Raw genomic sequence first — 6,553 nt, 5'->3', positions numbered from 1 at the left:
TGCAGGATCACTTTGGTTATACATCCGAGGGCTTGTTTTGAATGCACAAAACCCTGGGTTCAATTGCCTGTTCAAAATTTTAAAAGTAAGGGGCTGGGGCTGTAGCTCAGTGGTAAGCGCTCACCTGCCAGGCGTGAAGCACTAGATTCTATTCTCAGCACCACACAAAAATAAAATAAAGGCTAAAAAAAAAGTAAAATAATAAACCATTTAAAGCCGTTTAGGCACTGCAGTTCATCAACAGATTCATTGTTCTTGATACACTTGATGGCAACTGTCTTGCTGGAAAAGTTTTTGTAAAATGTTTGTTTTTTGAGGAGATCTTATAGTTTATTACTTTTGTTGTTTCATTCGTGGTCCTGGAATTCAGGTTGGAATTGAGTACCTCATGTGAGGTATGGGTTCTACCATTGAGCCCCTAGTCCTGTCTTATTTTTCATTTAACATTTTCTCCAGGACATTTGCTGGGTTCTTCTAAAGTGTAGACACTTGGTTTTTGGTGTTACTAAGTTAGTCAAAACCAAATTTCTTTGATTAAAAGCAGTATTTTAATTTTTTTTCAAAATATGAATGAGTGGCTCAAATGTATCATTTTCATGAATTTTTTGTGTGCTTATTATTGGTTTGAATATCATATTGTATAAACTTATCTTGGCTTTAACAAATTTATCAGTCTGAAAAAAGCCATCTAGCAAAAAATGTCCTCAGTGTTGTCATATTTTCAGTAACTCAAATCTCATCCCTTCCCCCAAAAATAATTTTTCCTTTTTGAATATAACATGCTATAAAAATCAGATTTTTATGTTAAATTGTTATTAATATTTTTATGTTAAATTGTTATTCTAGTAATTGTTTATTATGCTGGGCATGGTGATACATTGATTTCATTGACCCTGAAGGCTGAGGTAGGAGGATTGCAGGTTCCAAGCCAACCTCTGCAACTTAGCAAGACTGTCTCAAAATTTTAAGAAAAGGGCTGGGGATGTGGCTGAATGGTAGAGTACCCCAGAAGAGTTCAGTCCCCAGTCCCACAAAAATATGTCTATTATTTATTATAATGAGTTAGCTAACAGTAGTACTTAATTTATTTGTATTCACTATTTAATTTCCACATACCTATAAAAATAGGTGTTTTGATAGGTCAGTAAAATTTCAGACAGCTTTACTAATTTATTCAAAATTTAACAGATAATAAGTAATGGAGTTGACATTTGAAACTAGGTTATCTAACTCCAAAACTGTGCTATTTTGAATTTGGTAACTGTCTCTAAAGGGAAAGAAAAAAAAAGTTATAGTCCTGATAATACTTTAAAAATATAAAACACACATCCTGGTGGTGCACACCTGCAATCCCAGCAACTTGGGAAGGTGTCTCAAAATAAATAAAAAGTCCTGGGCAGGGCTGGGGATGCGGCTTAAGCAGTAGCGCGCTAGCCTGGCATGCGTACGGTGCTGGGTTCGATCCTCAGCACCACATACAAAAATAAAGATGTTGTGTCCCCCGAAAACTAAAAAATAAATATTTTTTAAAAAATTCTCTCTCTCTCTCTCTCTTAAAAAAAAAAAAAAAAATCCTGGGCATGTAACAGGCAAGGGCAAAGGAGTGGTTAGAGAAATAGCAAGAGGAGTTGTGAAAATTCACTATCACATAGTAGGATATCCACATTTTGAGGAAAGTAAGGAGAATGAAGCCAGGGAATAAATGGTATTTACCCAGCAGTACAAGCAGTTCATGAACTAAAACCTGAAAGTTCTTTCTTTTGTCTATTCAGTTAAAGCTGATAAATTTCCATAAGTCAACTCTATGACTAACAAAAATTTTCTGGGAGGGATTATTTGCATGCCTATAATCCCAGCTACTTGGAAGGGCAAAGGAGGAGGATCACAAATTCAAGGCCAACCTCAGCAATTTAGTTAGACCTTATTTCAAAATAAAATAAAATAAAAAAGGCAGAGGATATATAGCTCAGTAGTAGAGTGCCTCTAGGTCGAATCCCCAGTACCACACACACACACACACAACAACAACAACAAAAAAAAAATCTATTGCCTGAAAAAGTAATAACAGGGGCTGGGGTTGTGGCTCAGCGGTAGAGTGCTTGCCTAGCATGTTTGAGGCCCCGGGTTTGATCCTCAGCAGCACGTAAAAATAAACAAATAAAATAAAGGTATTGTGTCCAACCACAATTAAATTTTTTTTTTAAAATACCAAAAGAAGAAAAATTATATTGATAATAGGAAAAAAAACAATTTAACTTTAACAATTGAGATGATTAATTTTTGTAAATCTATTAGAACTATTATGGAGCCATTAAAATACTTGTGAGGATAAAGTAAGAATATGATAGTTTCCCCTCTAATATTAAAGTAAAATGCAACATTTTGTTATTAGAACTACATGTAAATACATATGTGCATTAATAAAGTCTCAACAGAAATGCAAAAATTAATATGTATATTGGAATAAAAAATATTATTGATGATTCTATTTTTTTAATCTTTATTTCATTTATTTGTTTTTATGTGGTGCTGAGGATCGAACCCAGTGCCTCACATGTGCTTGGCAAGTGCTCTACCACTGAGATATAGCCCCAGCCCCTTACACTAATTTTAGAACATTTGTAAGCTATGATAAATATCTCTACTTCATATGCATAACGAGACTTATAAAAGCAATCCTTGAATTAAAAAAAAATTTTTTTAGTGAGCAAAGTTCTCAAGTTGGTGATCCTCAGGTAAACTCTAACCCGCAAATATTGTACCAGTTGTTTATTGCCACAAAAATGCTGCCTAAGCAGCCACACCAAAGGCCAGATTAAAACAATAGCCATGTATTATTTCTTTGGAACGTATGCACTAGTAAAGCATCTCTTCTGGGATTATTTTCTGAGTCGTTTGTGAGCTAGGTAGGTAGGTTTATTCATTTTGGCTGGACTCTCACATTTTGGGGGACCAACTGGCTATCCTCAAATCTAGAAAGGTACTGGCTCTTTTTCCATTGTCTTATTTTTTGTGGTGGGGTACTGGGGATTGAACTTGGGGGTACATGATCATTGAGCCACATCCCCAGCCCTATTTTGATTTTTTTTTTTTTTTTTTTTACTGTTGTGATACCTGGCACCATGTTTTTTTTATTAGCTTCTCAATCATCATCTGAAAAGAAAACATTCTAGAGTAACATCATTAAAAACAGCTTGAATTTTTTTAACTTAAGAGACAGGATCTCATTGAGTTGTTTAGAACCTCACTTTTTTTTTTTCTTTCTTTCTTTATTTTTTTTATTTTTTAATTTTTTATTGTGGGTTGTTCAAAACATTACAAATTTCTTGACATATCATATTCCACACTTTGATTCAAGTGGGTAGAACCTCACTTTTGCTGAGGCTGGCTTTGAACTCGTGATCCTCCTGCCTTAGCCTCTTGACTCGCTGGGATTATAAGCATGGGCTACTGCAGCCTGTCTTGTTTTCTTTTTTAAAAAAATTTGTTCTTTTTTGTCATATATGACAGTGGAATGTTTTTTGACATATCAATGTATTTTGACATCATACATACAAGGAGGATAACTTCCCATTCTTGTGGTTGTATATGATGTGGAGTTACACTGGTCTTGTATTCATATGTGAACAAAGGAAAGTTATATCTGATTCGTTCTATGTTTCTCATTGCCATCTTCCCTCCCTTCCTTCATTCACCCCTGTCCAAGCCTGTGAACCTCCACTCTGCCCCTCCCACCGACTACTGTCAGTCAGCATCTTCATATAGAGAGAACATCTTTATCAGAACATTTGTTTTGGGGGAATTTGCTTATTTCACTTAGCATGATAGCCTCCAGTTCCATCCATTTATTGGAAAATGCCATGATTTCATTATTTATGGCTGAGTAATATTCCATTGTGTATATGTACCACATTTTCTTTATCCATTCATCTATTGAAGGACACCTAGGTTGGTTCCATAGCTATTATGAATTGAGCTGTTATGAATATTGATGGGGCCATATCATTAACATATGCTGATTTTAAGTCCTTTGAGTATACACTTGAGGAGTGTAATAACTGGGTCAAATGGTGGTTCCATTCCAAGTTTTCTGAGGAATCTCCATACTGCTTTCCAGATTGGTTGCACCAATATGCAGTCCCACCAGCAATGTATGAGCGGACCTTTTTCCCCACATCCTTGCCAATATTTATTGTTACTTGTATTCTTGATAATTGTCCATTGTTTCTTATTCTTCCAGCAGTATGATTGAGCATATCCTCATGATGATGCAGAAATTGCTTACTTATTTATTCATTTAGTTAATAAATCTTCAATGTGTTAGGCATTGTAATAATAAGGAACAGGAGAAAAAGAGTCACATAACAAGTTGTCTTTGTTGAAAAGCTTGTCATCTAAACAGGTAAGAAAACCAGAGATGACAAAGTGCAATGATTAAGTGCCATGATTGTGGTATGAGTAGCCATATGGGCATAACGAAGGACTTCTAAATCAAAACAGGTATTTGGTTTGTTATGATTCTGATATGATTTGAGTGTCCCCTAAGACTTCATGTGTTAAAATTTAATCCTCATTGTGAGGTAGTTAAGAGGATTGACACATTCTCATTATGTGTTTATAGGTGGGGGACTTTGTAAAGTTATTAGGTTAAAGTCATTAGAGTGGAGCCCCAATGATTAAATCCTGGTGGCTTTATAAAAAGAGGAAGAGGCCCCATGCAGTGGTGCACTCCTGTAATCTCAGCAGTTTGGAAGGCTGAGACAGAATTGCGAGTTAAAAGAGTTCAAAGCCAGCCTCAGCAACTGCAAGATGCTAAGCAACTCAGTGAGACCCTGTCTCTAAATAAAATACAAAATAGGGCTGGGGGTGTGTGGCTCAGTGGTCGAGTACCCCTGAGTTCAATCCCTGGTACCAAAAAAAAAAAAAAAAAAAAAAGAGAGAGAGAGAGACCAAATACACACACTTACCCATATATAGTCCCTATATCTTTCCATGTGAATCTCTGCTACCAGACTGCTAGGCCAGAAGGTCATTACCAGATTAGGCTCGGTAGGCCTTGCACCTCCAGAATTGTGAACCAAAGTAAACCTCTTTTAGAATTTACCTTGTCTGTGGTATTGTGTTATTGAGAACAAAAGGAGATTAATACAGGGTGACAGTGGAAAGTACCATGAAGGAGTATTCTTGAGTAAGGTTTCAGTAAGATGAAGGGAATTTTATGCAGAGGAACAGCAAAAGCTCAATAAGTCAAAACATGGCATTCTTGGTGAAGTGTGATATTTTGTTGAGGGTTGCAAGGAAAGGAACATATGAATAAGTAGTGTGAGGAAAAAAATATTCAAGGAAATATAGTAGTTAAGGTTCTTCTGAATGCAAATAAAAACTCCAGCTAGGTAAGTTGGATTTTCTGGAAGGAAGTGGGTATCTCTGGAATCTTGGGAATTGTTGAAGAACCAGGGAAACTGTGGAACTGTGTAGTAGGAATTTATAAGCTGTCCTGGTGAGCTGTAAACAACTTCCCATTTCTCTGCCCCTTACCACAAAATTCTACTTTCCCTGCAGAGCAAGTAAGATACCTATTAGATTAGCATAGGGCTTACAGGGAAAATCCAGCACAAGGGAGGAACAGCCACCTCCATATCACTGTTATGTGGGTGGATATTTGATGCTGTTACACCCTGTGCTGAAGAAACTAGTGTCACTGTGAGCTTTATGGCTGACTTAAGAAGTATCTGTTACATCTAATTATTTGGCTGCCTTTCCCCACCTATATAATGACAAAAATGCCTCCAACCTATTTGATCCTACTGTTCTAGTACAACAGTCCCTATACATCTTTCCAATTCAAACCTACTTTGAACTAGTGGAAGAATGTCTTGGGTTATTATTTCTGGTTCTAATCTCTGGGTATAAAATGCCTATTATTATTCTAGTTCCAGCATAATCTCATCCAAGTATGACTCCTTATGGTCCTTCAATGTGAGTTAGGGCCATGATTCTGAAAGACAAAATCCCAGATGCCACAATCATAAATATTTAAATCCCAAAAGGTCAAAATCTCTAAAGTCTAAAATTCTGAAAGATCAAAATTAGCTGCACATCTGTAATCCCATTTACTTAGAAGATTGAGGCAAGAGGATCACAAGTTTGAGGTCAGCCTAACCAATTTAGGGAGACCCTGTCTCAAAAATATAAAAAGGTCTGGAAATGTAGCTCAGTACTTGCCTAGCATGTGCAGGTCTCTGGGTTCACAAGTACCTCAAAAAGAAAAATCCCAAAATTTATTTCTGGAAAAATAATTTTTAAAAATATTTAAAAGGTATTAATTTACATTTTAAGAAGGTATTTATATGAGAAACACTTAAAAACATGAAACACTTCATGGCCACCTTATGCAACAAAATAGGCAATGAGGGGCTGGGTCTATTGCTCAGTGGTAGAGCATTTGCCTAGCATGTGTGAGGCACTGGGTTCAATCCTCAGCACCACATAAAAATAAATAAAGAAAATAAAGGTCCATCTAAAACTAAAAAAAAATTTTTAAAAACAGGCA

Source organism: Marmota flaviventris, chromosome 10 (genome assembly GCF_047511675.1).
Source record: "Marmota flaviventris isolate mMarFla1 chromosome 10, mMarFla1.hap1, whole genome shotgun sequence".
NCBI lineage: Eukaryota > Metazoa > Chordata > Mammalia > Rodentia > Sciuridae > Marmota > Marmota flaviventris.
This window is presented reverse-complemented; position numbering follows the sequence as displayed.